This window comes from Cololabis saira, chromosome 22 (genome assembly GCF_033807715.1).
Source record: "Cololabis saira isolate AMF1-May2022 chromosome 22, fColSai1.1, whole genome shotgun sequence".
In the NCBI taxonomy this organism is placed as follows: Eukaryota; Metazoa; Chordata; class Actinopteri; order Beloniformes; family Belonidae; genus Cololabis; species Cololabis saira.
The window spans coordinates 24,296,668-24,318,576 of record NC_084608.1 but is presented as its reverse complement, the minus strand read 5'-3'; positions in this window follow the sequence as shown (position 1 = coordinate 24,318,576).

The window sequence follows — 21,909 nt, the reverse complement described above, 5'->3', positions numbered from 1 at the left end:
AGAGGTTGTGCTACTTCATGCATATCTCTAAAATTGGGTTGATCAGCAGAACAGCTCCTCTCTCTCTACCAGGTGCTACTGGATGATTCATATTTTGTGAATAAGCTGGTTTTATGTTGTCGTCTTCCTATCTCAGTGTCACTGTCTCAGAGGTAACAGGTTGGTAAAAAAAAAAACACATAAAGAGAACATCTGTATTTCATTTGAACTTATTCACAGGTTTATTATGTGCTGTTGCTTGCTATGAATATTGTGGAGTACATGTTGAGACTGACAACAGATATGATTAGGTGGTTTTCCATTACATGGGATCCGGTGAGTTTTATAGGCCCTCAACTGGTTGCAACTATAGGGCTACAGGGCTAGAACAAGTCCATGCTTTGGGTTAGCTATTTTAGCCCAGCCCTGAAAAAGTGCTGTGTTGGGGGTAGTGTTGATTACGTGATTAGGTAAACAAATATCTATCTCAGGTCCTTCAATATAAACTCATCAGTCCAGTTTCTTTCCCCCTTCTGTTTTGCTGTCTTTTTCTTATATCTTTAGAAAGATCGAATGTGGTGCAGTTCTGTCACCAAGTACTATGAAATGGTACTTTGCTAAGTCAGTGGATCCTGCCTGGTCCATCACAATAATGGAGTTATTGTAAAACAGCTGAAAGACCTGAGGAGGAGGTCGATACTTACAGCCTCCTAGATTTTACTGGATCCTGGACCGCTCTAATAGAAACCCAGAGACTGGACACACAAAGTTTGAGTTGCTGAACGATTGAAAATGACACATTTGCCAGTTTTCAAGTTTTTGTCCTTGTGGAATGGCATTCTTCTACTTTTTCCCCTCTTAATCATATTCCCTCACTTGAATGTCTATTTCAGCTCACACTGCCCTTCACTTTGACCCTTCCAGCCATTTATGTTGCTTTTTAATGCTATGCATGAAAATAAAATGAGCTGAGTCAGGGACCATCTTAAATCCTGTCGTAAAACATGCTTTTTATTGGATATATAATTTCCATTTAATATTCATTAATATCCATTATCCAGTATTATTCAATTAAAAGGAAGCCCTGTATAGTTCTGTTATATCACCCAAAGAAATGTAATCGTTATTATCTAAACCCCGGAGCAGTTTCTGACCCATTTCAACAGTTAGGTCTTGGCCTGGCTCCAAATAAACTATGTAATAAATAACATAAAACAAAATATGTCAGTTCTGTATGATTCATAATCTGATGAAGCTGAAACAGCACAAGTGTCAACACAATTGTGTCTAACAATTGTGTTGAACATTGAAGAACACAGAGAGCTTGCAAATTCCACACAGAAAGACCTCAGCTGGGATTTGAACCAGGAACCTTCGAGTTTAGAGGCCTTTTAGCTCTGGTATTAATTACTTATTAGCTGCTGTAATAATATGCAATATGCAGTTTTTTTGCATTTGTATGCACAGTGAACAGTTTGCTGTTTTAAAAGGGCAATACCCTTGTGTTCCTGTATGATTTTGATCATTACCACTTAAAACTTGGATGTTCCAAGAGAACTAATGTGAGGGATCATTTCTTAAATTGTCTCCATGAAACAATATGTGACAAATATGTTTTTGAATCTATATTGTTAAAATCTGAGGAATGAGATCTTATAAACCCGTGAAAAATACATCTCTCCCAGTTTGTCTGATGGCCAAATTGCAAAAGTCCACACATCAGTATTATTGTCAGAGATGAGCAAGATAATGATGACTCCCTCCCCGGAGTCAAATACCAGAGTGACTTCGCAGTGGTCTCAGCCAATGATAATGAAGTCTTTCTTTCTCGAATAACAAGCACACTGTAGCTGTTGTCGTCATATGCTCAGCTCTCTCAACAAAACTCCTCAGGAGCAGCAACATGCGATCGTATCCCCCCCCCCCTCGAGTTAGTTTGTAATGAGAATAATGGCTCATCACGCCGTGACACTTCTGTGACCGTAACCGGATATGACGCCCTCTCTCCCTCGCAGTTTTTGTCTCACGTACACACAAACAAGCACACACTCTCAGACAGTGTATTGCTTTTGTGTGACTTTTGCATCCACTTTGTCTGCTTCACTAATGTCACACTGTGCGCCTCAGCAGGAATTTTATTGGCATTGCCCTGCAAATACCATTGCATTAGTCACTGAACCAAATGAATCTGTGGTCTGTGAAATCATTCAAGGGTGTAATGATGAGCCATCACAGATGTGTTGTAGCTTTTATAGCAATAAAACACACTGATAGAGTTCAGGATGTGAATATGCTGACACTTTGGAATATGAAAAGCTGCCACAGCAGAGTTAGGATGCACTACACTCCTATTTTTTTCTCCTCATTCATCTGAGAGTGAATTTCTTAAGCTGCGGAGGACACTTTCATTAAACCCCAAAGGTACCTAGTAGATGTCTGTGCATTTCCTGTAATAAATAGCCTCTATTTAATTTCATATTGATCTGACAGCTTTTTAGATGTATTGTCTTTAACTTTAGTGTTGTGTATATGTTGACACAAAGGGAATTTACAATCCAATCATCCCTTACGTATCCATGTGCAAAAAACAATATCCCCTCTGATGCTATTTTTTTCAAATGAAAAAAAACAACAACAAAAAACTGATTGTACAAGAGAAGGTTAGCAAGCCTAACTATGATACTATTGCCTGTACAGCAGGATTTAGCAGTACCAACTTGAAGAAGTCATCCATTTTCTATACCCGCTTTTATCTTTTGCAGGGTCACGGGGCCTGCCGGAGCTTATCCCAGCTCATTTCAGGCAAGAGGCAGGGGTTACACCCAGGACAGGTCACCAGTCCACCGCAGGGCCACATATATAGACAACCAGATACGCTCACACTACGTGCAGTTTATAATGAAGAAGTCCTTTCCCATTTAATTTTTATCAATCTTTCATGTCCTTGTGGAGAAATTTGTATCCATAACTGAACCAACTAAGCTTTAGCTGAGGACAGATGGCCATTAGGACCTTTGGGTGGATATTGAGACCAGATAACTGTTTACTGGATGCTGTTCCAGAAGTCATGTGGTCTAGTTTGTGAATATCAGTAGTGCTTCCATGGTCTTTTTAGACAGAGGAGGCTTTCTCTTGTCAAAATTTCCAAACAAGCTGCACTTGTTTAGTCTTCCTCCAATAGTGCTGTTATGGAATTTAAACATTTAACATGCTCACTGAGGCTCGCAGAGCCTGAACTCTTGAGATTTTGTTTTTCTTACGCCACTGCATTCACTGACCTTTGGGTAAATTTGTTGGGACACTAAGTTTGGAAAGATTGAGAAGCTGTTTTGAATGTTTTCCACGTAGAATCAATCTTTTATAGTCGTAATGAAATTATTTTCCAGACTGACATGCAGCAACAATTGATACTCTAAGATAATTTCTTACGTCTTTCCCTCTTGGCTCTGCATTTATCCATGTGAATGCTCTAAGCCAAAATTTCTGCTTTTATAAAGGTTTGCACACTTACTAATGAACAATTGATCAAGGATTGATGATTGGGTGTGTGGCTATAACTTACTCTAATAAATTCTGAGAAAGCATTGAGGGGGTACTTAGGATTGTCCATGCTTTTATTTATTCATTTTATTATTATTATGTTACCTTTTTGTCTTCATTTTTGTTTTAAAGCAGCACAGTGAAAAATGCGTTATGTTTTTGTTCATCAGTGGTTGTATTTCCCTGAGACACATTACAATCGAATGGTTTTACTCCACTTAAACACAGAAAACCTTTGGATTAAAAGATTAAAAGGATACTTGTTTTTGTGCATAACCATATGATTAGCAACACATTATATAGTTGATAATAAGGATGGAAAGGTTTACTGATGCAGCATATTAGCTCAGGCATGCAGGATTGATACAAAGTCACCAAGTAAGTGTGAGAGAATTCAAAGGGAAATGCTGAATTTCTTATTAGATATAATTCATCGTAACCAAAAAAAATCTTGTCAGTTTAAAGTTTTCAATAAAATGAGTTCAAGTCTGTCTTTAACCATGAGGCAATATTTCCACAGCTAAACTGAGCCTGTTCAACCTATAGTTTCCAGATGTTGCTGAAATATGCCATTTGAAATAATGTCAGTCTTCAGCATTAATAATGTTTACATTCTTCAAGGTCATGCAGAACTTGACTATGAATTATGTGTCCACAGCACTCCTGGGTGAGAGGCAGAGCGTTGCTGAAAAGACAGTAATAATTTAAAACAACATCTACAGCCTTCAGCCTGCATACTCTTGTTAATTTTATGCATAAGCTCTGAGAGCAGGCATACAAAACAGGTGCATATACTAATTGGCACCTATGCAAGCTGCACATCTCATAAGATCACACTCAAGGGTACTGTAGTCCCATGGACTTTGTGAAGTACAAAGGAAGAACGCGTATGATGTACAGAGTCGAGAGATGAAAAACATGCCTTGGATAAATACAGACAATTGCATATTTTGTTAACAAGCACATTGAAAAAATAAGAAAATTGTTCCCATATCTCATAACACATCACAGTTCAAAAGAACTACAACTGCATGTCAGGTTAAAGGATTACAGCCGGGAGGTTTGTGTGCAAGTAAGTTGTTTTAGCTATTACAAAAGTAGAAAAGGAGTTTGCTCCATCTACAGCAGCAAACCAGTGTGTGTTCAGTCAGAGTCGTGTGGAAAAAAACAACACTATATATATATATATATATATATATATATATATATATATATATATATATATATATATATATATATATATGTATATGTTACTATATTGATACCTGAGTGTTGACCTGAAATTGAGGATGTACCAATGTATTTTTCTGTCTCTGAAGGCCTGCTCATATCTCCTGCAGATCAGAAACGTGCTTTGCTGCCCCTGTATGAAACAAGCAGCAGGTCCTGTAAATTTTAGTTGGAGTTCATATCAGCACGTATTTGCATGACTCATTTCTTGAGTGGTATTCTGAACAGGCTCTTCAAAAGTCAAAGCTTCAGAACATTCTGATGAACATTGGTATATTACTTAACAGTGAATGGAGAAAAAATTCACTTTATTTGAGTATGTCACTGTATTATTAGCAAGATCTCATGAGATCTACAAATACCTTTTAGGAAAGTAAAAACTGTAGAAAAAAAATACAAACTTGAATACATTTAAATCTTGGTATCTTTTTTTTCTTCTAGATCTGTGATTTCCGGTGGTTCTAATCCTCCCGTATCCACAGCACCAGCCCAGAGGGGATTTTTAGCATGTCAGACAGGAACTTTTTGAGATTTTGATAAAAGTCAGATCAGCCCGGCTGATTATGATGATTTATTTCCAACTAACCCAGCCAACCGTTTTAAGCCTTTTCATCTTCGATGCAATGAATGAGCCTGGTTCCTCTGGGTTCCAGTGAGAAGCATCGATGGACCAACAGACACAGGAGAAACAGAAACAAAGCATGTGATGTAGGCAGAATGACAACTACACTCATATTAAAAGGTGTAATGTGAAACCAAAAATTAAATGAATTCTCCACTCTCTTGGTTGCTCTCTTTTTGCGGTTGCATTCCTAAAACTTGTCCGATCAGTGCCATGTCAATCTACTGGGGACAGGTGGGACAGAGTCGAAATCAAAACATTTAGGCTTGAATTGACTTAGTAACTCAACTTACTCGACCATCCAAACTGTTTAGCAGCAGAAAAATCTACAGCAGTTTACTCACCAATCTAAGAGAAACAATGCTAGTTCTGCATCAAACTTCATTTCTCCAACAAGGGAGCCGATATTTACTCTGGGTTTAGCCCTGTTTTTATCTGGTCTTCTTTTGCTTCCGAACGATGCCTTTGCTCTGCCGTCAGTCATCCTTGCCGTTTCTGTTTACCCACCCTGAAATGGTAACTTGGGGGAAGTACCTGCATAACTGACAAGTTCAAGTACGACCACAAACTATGAAACTTCTTTGTGTTATGTTGCTGGACACTGGACACACCAAGGCTAGTTATCTGTAGATATCTCAGCAGTTAAATAGTCATCATTTTGTAACATGATTGCACTTATTTCTTCTCACTCTCTTACTGTTTCTAGGTTATTTTGGGATACTTTAACCTACTATCTTACACATTGCTCAAAACATCCAAAAAGGAACAGGAACTCAAGTGAATGAGTCTTGTTGGTTTTGTAAAAACGTGTTGATTCAACTGGTTATTGGCAATTCTGCAGCAATCTTTGTTGCTTTGAATAGTTGCTCTTGGATGTTCCTGTGTGAGTTATTACATGAAGCCCGCCTCCACGCTGTTGCGAATGGTTCAGTATGTCCAGTGGAAATGGCTGGGAGGGGTACCAGACATATGTCACGCGAGAGAATGGGTATGGCTGACCACACTATTAATCCCCTGCATTTAAAATACATTTTTCTTTTGGTTTTTGTTTCCAAAGGAAATTTCAACCTAAAAAAATACACCGACCACAATTAACTTAATTTAATTAAATCAATCTACAGGTAGTTATAGTAAATCTCCCTTTACTAACCAGATTAAAAGGTTCTTTCTCTTACTTTTAATCATCATAAAATAAACGAAATTGCATCAGACAACAAAATAGACATTTATTTCATAAAGAAAGAAAATGAGACACAAGTTTATGTGTACGCTGTTGAGATATTAGTAAATACAGAGAAATATGACAAGTCACACTAATAACAGTGTCAGAGGTTAAGGTTAGGTAAAGATATCGAGGGCAAGTAGAGAGGTTAAAAAAAAGCTTAGATAAATGTTATTTTGTTTTTCTCTCATATGTCTGTCTGTACTCTCTGTAGGGTTTTTGGTTTGTTTTACTTCGGAAAGATGTTGAACACTTTAGTTACCAGAGCTTGGTGCAATCATCCACACTGCACTGGTCATCCTACAGTACGTGCATATGGATGTTTTTAGTCCAGTTTTTCTCTCATTTCTGTCTGATGTGGCTCGATTTATGACGACACGCTAATCCTGCCGACTTTGAGGCAACGCTGTCAGCTGGGAACAGTATTAGGGACCAAAAGTTTGCACAGCACAGTTGAGCTGCACTATGTAATGGAAAACACCATGAAGCCATTGTTCCTCAGATAGTAGATATGGTGGTCTGGAAATTACATGTCCTTAAAGTTTAGGAAGCATTACGAGAGCACAGAAATAGTAACGGACACAATTTCAGCTGAAAGGGAAACCTATACTTTGACACTCTATTCATTATGCTTGTCTGATTCAGACAATGTCCATATCCCAGTTATTCAGTCACTTAGCTTACAGTCACCAACTGAATGAATACAGCTGAAATATTTCAAGACGATTTCATAGTTTCATATTTCATATCTAAGAGGTAACATAATAGTTTTTGGTGAAGACCTCATTAGTATGAATGAGGTCAAAACTGAAAATCCCTAATGTCACGACACGCCTCTGCTGCCAGGATCCATCACCAGCGGCTTCGTGTGCAGATTTCTGTGACTGATACCCCTGTGTGAATCATAAGCCTGTTGCCTAGCATTTCTTCTCATATATCCCTCCCTCTTGTCCTCCCCCTGCTTTGTAGGTGGTTCATTGCTGTCACCACACATTGTCTGTGGGGGGAAAGTGAGTGCCTCGCAGGTCCCTGGTATCTCAGCGCCCCATCTGTCATCAGCGGTCAGGCCGGTTCCACGCTGTGCACAGGGAACATCAGGCGTGGGCCGGCCACCCTGCCAACTGGCTTTATGACTTCAGTGTATGCTCACAGTCACAGAACTGCCCAGAGATTGGATTTGTGTCAAGTCAAGCAGCAGGTTTGAGCAGATATCAGCTGGAATCTTTGTGTGTTTATGCGAGGCCTCGGCTGATGGTTTTCACAGTGTCAGCAGTTATCGCGTGCTCCATGATTGGATGCGACTGTACACTTCCATTCACATAACGTAACTAAATGGCACAGCTGACAGGATGGCTACTATGAAGTACAACATATGGTCACTTTAGAAGTGACTTTTTATAGCATTTGCTGAGAAACCCTGATATGTGTATCGGTGGTTTTTGGAAACAGATTAGTGATGTTTCACTCTGATGGCTGTGCTGCTGACTGAAAAATATTTTCTTATCATTTTTGTATTTCAACAGTTTTATAAAAAAGGCGAGCTCAATTTGTGCAAAAGGGAAAGACTGTTGCTTTATTTTCTTCACAATATCGGTAGGCCAGAAAACTAACAGTTTGAATGGAAAATAAACAGACTTCAATCAGTCTGTGTTGATAGAGAAGAAGGCAAGGATGCAGATGGGTTAAAGTCTAAATTGAATTAGTTAAAAGAGACAGTTTCTTTAGATACGAAGGTAGTCAGTTTGGATAAAAGATATCTGGCAGGCAAAACAAACAAGTTACATCCAAACCAAAAGCGCTCAAGACATTTTTCTAAGACCGAGTCAAGTCTGAGTAGTCGGGCCATCAATCCTAACTTTCTTCATTCAGTAAAGAGGATTAGTCTGGTTCCTCGGGATTTTACTTTGATTCCCAAGGGCAATACCAACAAATGAAGCAGAAACAGTCTCTGGACACCTTTGGAGAGACACATGACCAATCAGAGAAATGAAACATACGACATAACTGAACAACCATGATATCAACAAAAGAGGATTGCTGGTGAATTGTGAATTTTGCCGTACTAAGGTGTGTTATTAGCAATTCTGCTGCACTCTTGTTTGTACTGAGTAATTGAATAGTTTGAATGGTTGCAGCTGATAATAGTTTTGGATTGGTAGAAAAGAGGGTGAATGTGAGGGATGATCAAAGATTTTGCCAACAAGGCCCCGGTTCAGATGCAAACCAGCAACTTGAGATGTCAGAGAGCAGGAAAAAAAATGTAAAGACATCCACCAAAAACATGCAACTGGTGATAAATGGAACTTGATCTCAGAAAAATATGAAATGACACTACAATGAAAACCAAGCGGCGTCAATACTGTCAATATTTGTAATGAACTCAAAGTTTATGAATATTAGCCTGGCCAGCCGTACCCATCAACGTCACTAAAACATGTACGTGAGGATAATTGGTGATTCATTATTGCCCATAGGAGTGAGTGTGAGTGTGTGTGGTTGTCTGTAAGTGGTTCTGCGATGGACCGGAGACCCGTCCGGGCTGTACTCCTGCTGGGATAGGCTCCAGCAGACCTTTGTGACCCTAAATAGGAATAAACAGTTATAGATAATGGCTAAATGAATGGAAGACAGCGACCCCTGTCCACTATCGCTTTATATAATGGACGATGATTTTAAATAGCAGTCCAGGAAATGTACTCAAAGTAATCATCTCTGTTTTGTAAAATCACTTCCAGCTGCTCCCTCTCACTTCAGTCATTTTAGAATACATTTAAAGACAGTATATGCCAGATCTGAGTTGTTGAATTTTATCCACTATATGCTGGATAAATGTAAATCTGATCACTTAGCTAGATGGTGGACAGCAATTACAGTGCAGGGAATGCTAAGGATCCGTTCAGAGATGGCTCAGGTTTGTACACTATGTATCACTGGGACTCCGAACAACGAGGACGTCAGCACCAAAACAGCAAGATTAATGACAGGAGACCTTTTCAGCAGCTTTGCATCATCTTGCAGTGTGTAAATGAAAACAAATGACAGTTTTTTTGGTCATTTATTCAGATATCCCCAATTCATGCCAAGGCGCAGGGTGTATCCAAGTTTCCAATGGTAAGTGCTGAACTTGTGATTCTATCGAAGGCCTGTTTCCGGTGGTTTCAGCATTTTTAAATCACTTGCTAACCCAGATTTTGGTCTCCGCTGGAATCCGCCGCAGACCTGCTGTCTTGACCGGCCACTCCCCAGAACACCGAAGGGGTGATTTATCAGTTTGTGGCAGGAAATTGAATGATGTATGGTCACCGCTTCTATTACCGTCTCTCTCTCCCTCCTCTCGTCCTTTGCGAGGTCAGACCACTTAAAGCTGGCTTGGTAACCGTAATGTGCCATATATGCTACAAGTTCTGAGAGGCCTCACGCAATCGCGGGGAGTACTCAGGACAGAAGTAGGACTTACTTGACAGTTACTCTCTCGCACCGCTCACACACGAGTTCAGCACCAGTTCATGGTGGAGTGAATGTGAACACACACACTCAAATGCAAACAAACACACACGTGTGCTGGATAGTGTCAAGCAGAATTAATGCACGGGCTGAAGCACTGCCAAATGCGAGTTATTGCTTATTCTCTCTTCTGTTAAGATTGTGCCCAATGAATAAAACATTTGCAAATACACACACACACACACACACACACGCACACACACACACATACATATATAGGCTACTAATTTAAATATAACTACGAAGACTGCGATTTGCTCTTGAGATTTTGTCCTCTTCCTTTCCCTTTACTCTATACTCAGTGGCAGAGGCACATTTCTCCAACTCACTCTTTCCATTTCATTTCACCCTTTTGCTATCTGGGAAAAAAATAATAATAATAATTGGACTTTTATCATCATGCATTCAGGAAATGCAGCCTGAGGATATAAATTGGTCAAATGCAAGCAAGTGAGATACGGTGATCCTAAATGTCAAGCATTTGGGGGCTTGACGTGTTTGACAGATTAAATTACTGTCACTCAGGGCAACAGCTGAGAAAAACATGGAGAAGATGGAAAGAGAAAAAAAGAGGAAGACATAATTTTCGGCATCTGTGAAATCACACAGGCTTTAGTTGATACCGTACTGTCTGTCGTTTACGACTCCACGCCGGATCACCGCAGTTTGGCTTCATGCTTTTTTCATGAGCCCCAGTTGGTGAAAATTCATAACACCAATCTGCATTCTCTAATCAACAGCCTTCCTGAAAAACGAGTGGAGATTGTCACCTCATCTTAATCAGAGAGGCTCCACAATGAAGAGTGGTGTGGGACACTCGTTCTATACAAAAACTCTGGAAATCTCGGACAAAATATTCACCGGAGCGAAAGAAAGGAAGAGCGCTTGTAGCCTTGAGCAAGCTGGATTCTGCTGAATGATAGAAGTTGGAGGAGAAAGAAGAGAGGGAAAATGAAGAGATTAATTGAAGACTAGATAAAAAGGGAGTGGATGACAGAATGACCAGTAGGCAATCAACACCTCCAATTTGTAAATCTGGCTCAATTAAATTTCACTTTGCTTGGAAAGGTCACACTGGATTGCCAATGTGCTCTAAAGTTTATAAAATAAAGTTAACAACTCAAGTCCCTTGCATCATTCATACTGGCAATCTTTCTCATTTGTGTTTGGGTTCGACCACAGAAAAACAAGAAGCAATTCCCCCTCAGAAAATGGCAAAGCTAACAAGAAATGACACTAATTCCCCACCTGACATTTTGTCTGTGCACTCCTCAAGAGTGTCAGGCGCATTCAAAAGATCATTGGATCATGCGAGAAAAGCAAGATGCATCGATTCACGTCTTAAAATTCTAGGTCATCATTGATTAGTGGACACGGGCCTTTTGCTTGCCTCTCTGTCATTGACGGGCCCCCGGGCTTTATTTTTAGGCGCGGGGTGATCGATAGCAGGCTGCTGTGCACGGATCTCAGTGGCACTGTTCTTTCCTGTGGAGCCCGTGTAGGTCAGACCAAAGCCCTCCAAAAGGTTGAACCGATGATGGGAATCAGTGGATGGGAAATGTCAGCTAACATGGCTGTTTACCACATTGGACAACACTCTGTAAAGATATTCTGTTTCATGTGAGCAGATGTCTAAGCATCATTTAGAGGTTTTATCTGGGGGCGGTTCCAGGATCAGACCTTTAGACGGGGCTCAGCCTCGAATGACAATGTTCCTTGTAAACTCGTCCCTAAAAACGTGCTCACTTTCCTGCTGAATTACACATTTCACTTGATAGCTGTTATTATTTTCTTTGCAAGGTAGTTAAACTTAAAATTGCAATACATTTTGGCAAATACTACTACTTAGGAAATGCAAAAAAGGCTTTGTCACACGAGTCTTACTGTTGGGTTTGGAGTTGCACTGTTGTTCTTAAAGGAGCTTGAGGCTCCTTTTAAGAAATTAGACTCTCTAGCGCCACCCTTCGCCACGACGGTCGTCGGGGGTACTGCAGCCAACAGTGAAGCCGGCACGGGAGAACGGGGAGAACGCACATGCAGCGTCATGTGACGTCACATCCGCAGGACAGCGCGGGAAATTCGGGACCGAATTGCAGCACATTTTGCAGCACAAGCCTGTTCAAGGCAACGGAGAGATACAGTAGAGGGCTCATTCTTTTGGGTTTGGAACGCTTCATCTGACATTATTACTAGAAAACTTAAAATGTATACGGATTTTTTTCATAAATCTTGCCACAATCCGGCCTCAAGCTCCTTTAAGTTTTTGTCTTGTGTTTGTGACCGGTTTCCTGTTTTATTTTGAAAGTCTGTGTCCTTGTGTGTTTAGTTCTTTCATGACTTCCTGTCATCCCATGAGCCTGATTGTTTGCACCTGTGTCTTATTAGCCCCTGTAAATATTTATGGGACGTTTTCTCCATGTGTGTTCTTGTGAAATGTCATAATCTGAAGCCAAAGTACTGTTCCAACTCTTAGGGACACATAACATCTGACCGAGGAAAAAGAAATGCATATATCATGGACATTATATCAAGGATGCATCCAGTGGAGGCTGTGTATACTTGAGATGCCAAAGTAGGGGAGACTTCGAAAGACGAATCGGCCCAGCGAGCTGAATGACTTCCGACCGGTGGCACTCGCGTCACACCTAATGAGGACTCTGGAGCGGTTCATCCTCAGGCTTCAGGTACAACACACTGAGGACGCACTACAGTTTGCCTACTGGGCAGAGGTAGGAGTAGAGGATGCCATCTTCTACCTCCTACACCGAGCCCATTCTCATCTGGACAAGGGATCTGGACACTGTCAGGATTCTGTTCCTGGACTTTTCAAGTGCCTTTAACATAATCCAACCCGTTGCACTCCAGGAGAAACTCACCAGGATGAGAGTGTACCCCTGCCTGGCTGCTTGGATATCCAGCTACCTCACCGACAGACCACAGTATGTCAGACTGAAGGACATCACGTCTGACACTGTGGTCAGCAGCACTGGATCTCCACAGGGGACGTTGTTGTCCCCCATCCTCTTCACTCTGTATAGCGCGGACTTCTGCTACAACTCTGCAGAGGTTTGCAGGTGATACGGCCATCGTGGGGTGTATAAGAGACGATGAAGAGGAGGTATACAGGAGCTGGTGAGGAACTTTGTTGTCTGCAGCTCAACACCTCAAAGATCTTTATATGGGTGTTGGTTTTTGGGGTGTTTGATTTGTATATGACAGTGCTGTGTGAGTGAGATGGAGATGTCAATTTCCCCCGAGGGAACTAATGGTATTAAGGGGGATTAATAAAGTCATCTGAATTTGAACTGGGGACAGTTGCAACTTGGGCTAGTTAGTTCCTCCCTCGTCCACAGAGAGATCTGACGTGTCACTTCTTTCATTGAAAACCACATTTCAAGGTAAAGTAATTTTTTAAATGATCGGTTTTTGTCATACAGCCTAAGCATTTTCCAAGACTAATTGTGAAGCCATACCAGTTTAATCAGCATGGTTTCAGCTGCTCCCAGTAAGCAGTTTATTGTTTCAAGCTAGTGTAACACATTTTTCCATGGCTGTCAGTGTGGGGACAGTTGCAACATGTTTTTTTTTTTTGTGTATCTGATGCATACAAAAACGCATAACCTACATTACACACAGACAAGACAGATAAATACACGGATACTGACTCATTTGTATAACCTATCCACACACAGTTCAGATAGCTTTCCAAAAATCAGTTAATTAAAATTTCTTGTTTGAGGAAAAAAAAAAAAAGTTATTGTTGTTTACTTGTTCATGGGTGTTACTTGAACAGTATTTTCATCTTTTTTAAATATTTATCTTTATAATAAAGAATAAAAAGATATTGCAAAATAATGTGAAAGACTTTTTATGTTTTAATCAATGTTGCAACCATCCCCTGTTATGGGGTCAGTTGCAACATTTGACTTTGTCTAAATACAAATATTACATAAACTGTGAGATTTAAAACTGTTGAAGCAGTGTGTATGGGAAACTGAGAGATGTGAGATTATTTATCTGAATTTGGGATTTTCAAAGATAAACAGTATCTGAGAAACTGTAAGAAATGCAAAAAGTGTTGCAACCGTCCCCAGTCTCCCCTATCCCAAAATGCATTTGGTACCAACCAGTGTTGTGCATGAACGCGTTCATTGAACACGTTCATTTCTGTGAGAACGTTGAACTGAATGCAACATATTTGCAAATAAAGAACTTGAACGTGAACTTGTTCATTCTGTGAGTTTCAGCTTCACTGTTTAGGTCCAATTATTACGGAATAATCCTTCTCATTTCACCAGCGGGCAGCGCGCACATTTAAAATACTCGACGAGCCCGGTACAGTCTTTACGAATGAAGCCTTAATTATGGTTCCGCGTTAAATCGACGCCGTAGCGTAGGGTGTGCGGCGACGCAAACGTACGGTGCACATCGCCGCGTAGGCTCTGCGTTGGTGTAACGCGGAACCATAAATCAGCATTCACAGGTGAAGAGAGACGTCGCGGTCGCAGCGTCGGCGAGCCGTCAGATGTTCCGTTTATCATTATCTGCGGGAATTTTACACATCGTCTCCCAAAGAGTCCGGCGGTAGAAATCTAACCTTTCTGTGCAAATTATGTCCACCTGCGCTGAGAAAACAAGTCTGAACATCTGCCTCGTCAACTTCAAATTTGAAACGTCATGTGAAGTTAAAGCATATCCAGTGGGAGAGTCATTAACAATCAAAAAAGTTCCCAGAAAGACCGAGAAGGGTCTGGCTGCAGACCTCTCGCGTCAGGCCTCTCCCTGTGCAGGCTCTCGTCTCAGGCCTACCTCCAGCGTGAGGCCCGGAAATTAAAAAAAAATGCCACGCCTCCAGTGAGAGTCAGACATTTTGACCGACCACCAACGCCAGAGAAAACTGAAGGCGGGGACTCCGACATTTACATCGCTTACGAGCTTTCAGTGATGACCGAGCTACAGTTGTGACAGTAAGTGAAACTTTTAAAAAATGAAGGTGCATGAGTTATGTTTGCACGTAACTACCTAATTAAGTTTATTAGTGAGCTGTGTTAAGCCCAGTAAGGAAGGTGAGGACGTTGTTGTGGATAATTAAACCCTGATATAATTAATGGAAGGGGTTTATTTGTAATGCGCTAAATAATTAATTTGAGACATAGCTAAATGTTGAACAAAATACGAGTTTTATAGGCTAAATTGCATTCAGCATCTAGCTTTCAGATCTGCAAGATCCGCTTCTCCGCGGTTTTGCTGACCCGCCTTCTCCTGGTCGTGTGCATTATACCGTTAATAAATCAATTTGTAGCTCGGTTGATTATCTTATAGGTGTTACGATATTTGCATTTGTGTAGTGTTACCTGTCATTAACAAGGTATGACTTATTACGAGGGGCGTTTGTGCCATGGTGTTAGTGATATGACACTTTTTGCAAAGTTTTTGCAAAATAGCCTACTGTATGTAACATCACAATCAGTCCGAAGCTGTTTAACTTGCTTCACACGGTATACAGTACATTTTTATCAACTGAAATAAGATATTTTATCACTTTTTTGTGTTATGTAGATGCATCACTCCATTTTTCCATCGAGTGAGGGCTATAAAGTGGAGCGCTGCACAGTTTGTTGCAAGCTTTTTCATTGCCCCCTTTGCCCAAAATATAAACCCAGCCAAAGAGGAAGGCTCCATAAACATCTGGATGTACATTTAAAAAATGCCATCACATTCAAAGGTATGTGTATGTGAATGTGTCTGTGTTTTCATGTGCTCATATATCCTTTTAATCATTGGCAAATTTAACCTTTTGTTGACTTCCTCCTAGACCAAAAGATCTGCAAATGCAGTTTATACTGCAGAAGCACCTCACATTTCCATTGTCCCATTTGTGACAAAACCATCATAAGAAGAGCGGACATGGAGAAACATCTGGAGACTTGTCAAATTTTGAACACATCTACTGCACCCAAACCTCTCCTCCTTCCACCATCCAATCTTCCACAAGATGTTCCCTGTGCCCCACCTACCACCTCCTCCGCTGCCCAGTCTACCACCTCCATTTCCATGAGAATAACAGAGTTTGTACAGCAGTTTTGCTATAGCAAGACTACCTTTTTTTTTCCTATCTTTTTCATAGGATGAAGTGGCGGCCAGGATACTCCACCACTGCAAAAAGGCAGCAGAGTGGGTTGAAACCAACCAACATTTGTTTACAGGGGTGGTGGAGTTTCCAAGTGTCCTCACCATGGGAGAGGAGCAAGTGGAAGAGGTTCTGGGGCAGTACCGAAAGCTTTGGGATGATGCAGAATTTGGCCAGCTTGATGAACAGGAGAAAGAAGACATCCTGGACAATTTCAAATTTAAATTCGAAAGTGTTGAAGACATGTGGGTATTTTGTGGGGAGATTGTTGATAACAGAGGATACTCAACCTACACTGAAGCTCAAGTGAAGGAGTAGGGTAATGGGTTGTGTAATAAAAAGCTGAATAGAACCAAGTGATTTTTTTTTTTTTTTTAATTTGTGTACTTTTACGTTTTCCTTATTGCATTAAATATATTATTATTAGTATATTAATATTAATTATTATATATGTATTTATTTGCTTTTGTTATACAATGAAGATCACAGGTGAGTTTTGCATTTCAATAGAATGTAGTTTTATCTTTTCCTGTCCTCCCTAAATGTTGACAATTTTGTATTTAAGCATAGTTAACAACCTAATTGGCCTCTTAAGATCTAAGTCATTGAAGACAAAAGTCGAATAATTTAATACAATAGAAATGGAAAAAAAATAAAGCATTTACCTTATATAAATGTTATGCATGAGTTTTTAAGTCTCTGAACAAATGTACATAGATTGATGTGTTCATGTAGGCCTAGTACTCTTCAGAGGGTCTTTATCCTGTGCCATATGAATACATGTCTTTCTTAGGTTAAAGGTTTGGTTTTTCTTAGGTTAAAAGTTTATAAATTGATGCAGCAGGTTAAAAATTTATTTGAAATTTCTTGGGACTTTATCCCATTAAGATTAATATGTTGCTGGTGTAATCATGGTAAATGCCACAAATAAAGAATAATGGTAAATGCCACAAATAAAGGATTGACAACATGAAAAGTATTACATATATTTAAGAAACAAATAGATTTTCACATTACAAAATTGATTGATTAAATATGAAGGCGCAAAGTTTTCTCTTACAAAATCGATAACTATTTTATTTTGAAATTTGTTGCGCGCACTTCCGGTCCCAACCGACCTCACGCTGGAGGTGGTTGGAAGAGGCCTGATGCGAGAGCTCTGCAGCCAGACGCAGCCAGACGGAAATACCAATATGACCCAACAGCCCCGAACGACCCCAGTCCCACTGCTGCGCCTTCAGGGGGAGGATTTCCCAGTAACAGGTAGACAAACTGATAATGGACTACATTGTTGGAGATTTACAGCATCTAAGTAAAGTTGAAAATTGCCACTAGTTACATGATTGTATACAGCAGGGTCTTCAACCCTGGTCTTCGGACCCTTGTCCTGCATGTTTTACACGTTTCCTTGCATCATCACACCTGATTCTAATTAACAGAGGTGGACAGAGTACTCGACCCCAGTAGGCTACTTGAGTAAGAGTACAAATACTACTGGTCAAAATTTACTCCGTTACAAGTAAAAGTAGCTCAGTCAAAATATTACTCGAGTAAGAGTAGAAAAGTACTTGCTTTTAAAGGTACTTAAGTATCCAAAAGTAAATGCTTTTAAATTTACTTTAAGTAAGAGTAAGAGTAAATTTCTTATTTTCCACATCAGTAAATTACTATATTTTTCCTAAATTAATTTAAGGATCTTTTAACTATTGTTTCTGAGAATTAACTCTTTGAAACCAGCTGCACTGATGTGCTGCTTTTAGAACCACAATGTTATATAAAACCTGCAGAAACACCAAAAACAAATCAAATGAATGGGATCATAAGAGGACAGCAGATGATGCAGAGTTTATTAACAATCATGAACTGAAACCAAATGAACCTGCACCATCCAACTAAGTCTGGATCCCCCTCAAAGACCACTGCTTTACAAAAAACTACATCTCTGCTTTCAATAACTCAATGTTGAAGTCACTTAACTTTACAGGAAGGACATGTACCAGTACAATATAGCAATATAGAGCATAACAAACTGTCTCCCCATGTCTGTCTTGTCTGTCTCCCAATGTCTGTCTCTGTGCCTGTCTCCCAATATCCGTCTAAAAATAGGATTATGTACTTTTCAGCCTTCCTAGAAATTTACTCGAGTAAAAGTAAAAATATTTGTCTTGGAAATGTATTCAAGTAAGAGTAATAAGTACCAAAGAAATCTAATACTCAAGTAAAGTACAAATCCTCTGGACATGTACTTAAGTACAGTACTCAAGTAAATTTACTCCGTTACTGTCCACCACTGGACAGGAGTCCTGAGGACCAGGGTTGGAGACCACTGGTATACAGCGAACAGTTTTAGGATAGGGTGGCGTTTCATTTGTACTTCTCACCTAAAAATATTGAAATGAACTGAATTTGAACTAGTTCAAAATTAAAATGGTGAACTATGAATGTGAACTGTTCATTTTTAAACTATGTGAACTGAACTTTGAACTAGTTCATGATAAGTATGAACTTGCACAACACTGGTACCAACAGGCAAAAGTACTAGAGGAAGAGAGAGGAGTAAATATAAAGTTATAACTTTATTTTTGTTTGACAGAATTTAGTTTTGATGTTATCATGCTGAAATATAGTTAAACCTTTATAAATTGTGGTAAAGTTGTAAAGAGTCTATTTTAAAATGTCCTGTTATCTGAACTTTTTTCTTTTCACTTCTACCAAACTTTATTAATAGCGTGGTTGGCATACAAAAGCATACAATCCATTAAAACACTTTGTATAAAGTAATGGCTTTATAAACGTAAGCAGGAGCAATATATGACCCATTCTAAGTTGTTTTATAGTTTAAGGTGTTTTATTTTTACCACTAATTAAACTGTAGACATTACATGTACAGTGCAATACGTGTTAGTCTGTTTAGCGGAGCTGTGACATCAAGAACAGAAGTACACTGATGCTCCAACTGCAGGAAGAGATGGCTTCTTGCATCCTCCAAAGTATGTTCTCCCGACCCGTACTTGCCAAGTATGGGTTTCCCCAGGATGCAAGTCCGGACTTGAATTCTTGGGAATTGAGAAATGGCCATGGTCTTGTCGTTCCCTTCCTCCCTGCGGCTCATTTGTGTTTGTTTCAACATCTGCATTCATTTCTGTCATCTTTTGGATTTTTGTTGGAGGCCTTTTTGTATTCCTGCCTGAGCATCACTTCATGACACTTTCCCTCCATTCTGTGCTCCTGAAAAATAAGAAAAAGGGTTAGAAAACAATCTAAAACATTTTTTGTCTTAAAATCGAAAGTCCCTTGTACTGTGATCAGGAACTAGAATGAATAAATAAATAGAATCTTAGACTTTCTATTAACTTCAACTGTGTTGTGCAAACTTAACATGGGGCGTTATCCATGTACCCGGTACTAGAAAGAATGGAAAAAATAAATAAGAGAGAAAATTTGGACCCTAGTTCAAAATTCATAAAAATTGGAGTTGACTTGTGGGGAAAGAAAAAAAAAATGGTTCTTAGCGTGAAAGAGATTTTGAATAAAATTTTGCAGTGTTTGTGCATCATCATTTGCAGAACTAGAAGCAACAAATTACAAACTAACTTCAGCGTTGTGATGAAAATGTTTGGCATCTGAATGCAGACAACAACTGAATGTCTGTCTTTGTTGCAGCAAGGGGGACAAGGTGCGCTATCTACGGCCGCAAGACACATCTAGTGGAGAATACAGAGCACCAACTTTCTTTGTCACAACAATGAAAGATTTTTCAGCTATCATACAATGTATGATGTAAGATAATGGAGAGACTGCACAGCGCCACTGGACCTGATCAAGAAGGGGATTATAATGGCTTCATAACGCATCACAATGTCACTGGGCTCAGGTAGGTGCTTTGCAAAAACATCGTTTCTGACCAACTTTCGAACAACTTGAAAATGGTCCTTATCTAGAACTGATTCTACTTTGGAGCCTGTCAAAAACTGGTTTGCTTTCCCGCACACATGGAGCCACTACAAACATGTTTCCAAATGTTGAGGATATTTATGGACACTGCTAAGAACATACCTGCTGTTTTGAGTTTCAAACAATGCTATGAAATTCAGTTTAAAACAACTATTGTGAATGCAGCTTCATGCATTGCCACTGATAATAGTTCAGGCACCAGCCACCTGTTTCAAATGTTATATGACAAGCAGCGGTCCGTCAGACGGGGTTATTGAACACTCAGAAAGCCAAAACACTGGGATTGACAGCAAATTAGGAAATACACAAAATTTTAGCGTAACCTTTTAAATTCTTGGGGATTCCTTTTTGAGATATTACCCTTTGAATTGTATATGATTCATCCTGAACAGAAAATAGTCTGTTGCTGCCCAAAAACCAACACACTCCTCCTCCTCCACACCTCCTGATGCATTACTAAAGAATCTGAACATTAAAGGAGTCAAAATGTGCAAGGCATAGCTTTGCAGTTCCTGGATCTAAACTGGGATATGATTAAAGAAAAAGAAAGTTAAGACATAGATATAACTAAATAATGTTTTAAAAAAGGATCACAGCAAACTATCTTACTGCACGGCTGGTTTAGCCAGGATTGGCTAATGCTCTTTGCTTGGTGACGAGTTGTCTTTGACAGTATAATCTTGCAATGTTTAAGTACAATATGCAACAAAATTAAGCAGATGTTTTGACCAGACAGTTTCATTCTCACTGCAAACTGTTTAATACTTTTCTTACTTGCTATTATTTTCATGCGAGTCCACTTGCGAAGCGCACATCCACCCACTTGGAGCTGCCTGCGTTGTTAATGACTCAGCAGCGTTACACGGTGGAATCACAGTCTGCCTTTGAGAGTCACTTATGCACTAGCAATCCACTCTGAAATCTGGCCTGATGGAAATGCTGATTTTTACACGAGCTGCTTCCTTTGAACTGTTTTAGAAGTTACTTATTTGCTTTGTGCTCAAACTCTGTGGACAGCAAATGATGCAACTCTGAGGTAAGCTCTATCAGGTGCATTTCTTCCCCACAATCTTGCTTCTTTCCTGTGAAGGTGTTACCAAGTGAGGATTTATAACGGATGATTGTCAGAGAAAATACATTTAAATGACAGATGTGAGAGGAAGCAGACTTGAAGATGAAAGAAAAGTTTTGATGTGCTCCAGGTCTGGAAAACTAAAGACAAAACAACTAACAACAAATTGCCACATAGCTTAAATCAAGAGGAACTGAGTCAACCTCTCCCCACAGCAGCTTCTCCCTTACTGAACCATTTTCTCCTTATAAAGTCAACTGACCCCACCCCTGGCCAAGTAATGGACAAATCAGAGCATTGCTACATCGCAAGCCAGATGTTTTCCATGAACTAAGTTATCAAAGTTTACTTTATTGTCATTCCAAAAGTCCAAGTACAAGTGGAACGAAATTTCGTAGCCACTGGCTCAAAGCAAGCAATAAAAACAATTACGACACTAAAAACTCTAAACACTAAAAGATAAGGACACTAGGCTAAAAGCTAAAATGCTGCATACTCAAAAGTGCATAAGGATATAGAGATTAAAGAGCTTGGGGCTGTACTGTAGATTGTACATTGCCATACCTTCCAAATAACAATTCCTTTATTGATAAGTGAAGATCTCTGAAAAAAACACGTCTTCTATGGGACAGATAATCCAAAATGCAAATAAACAA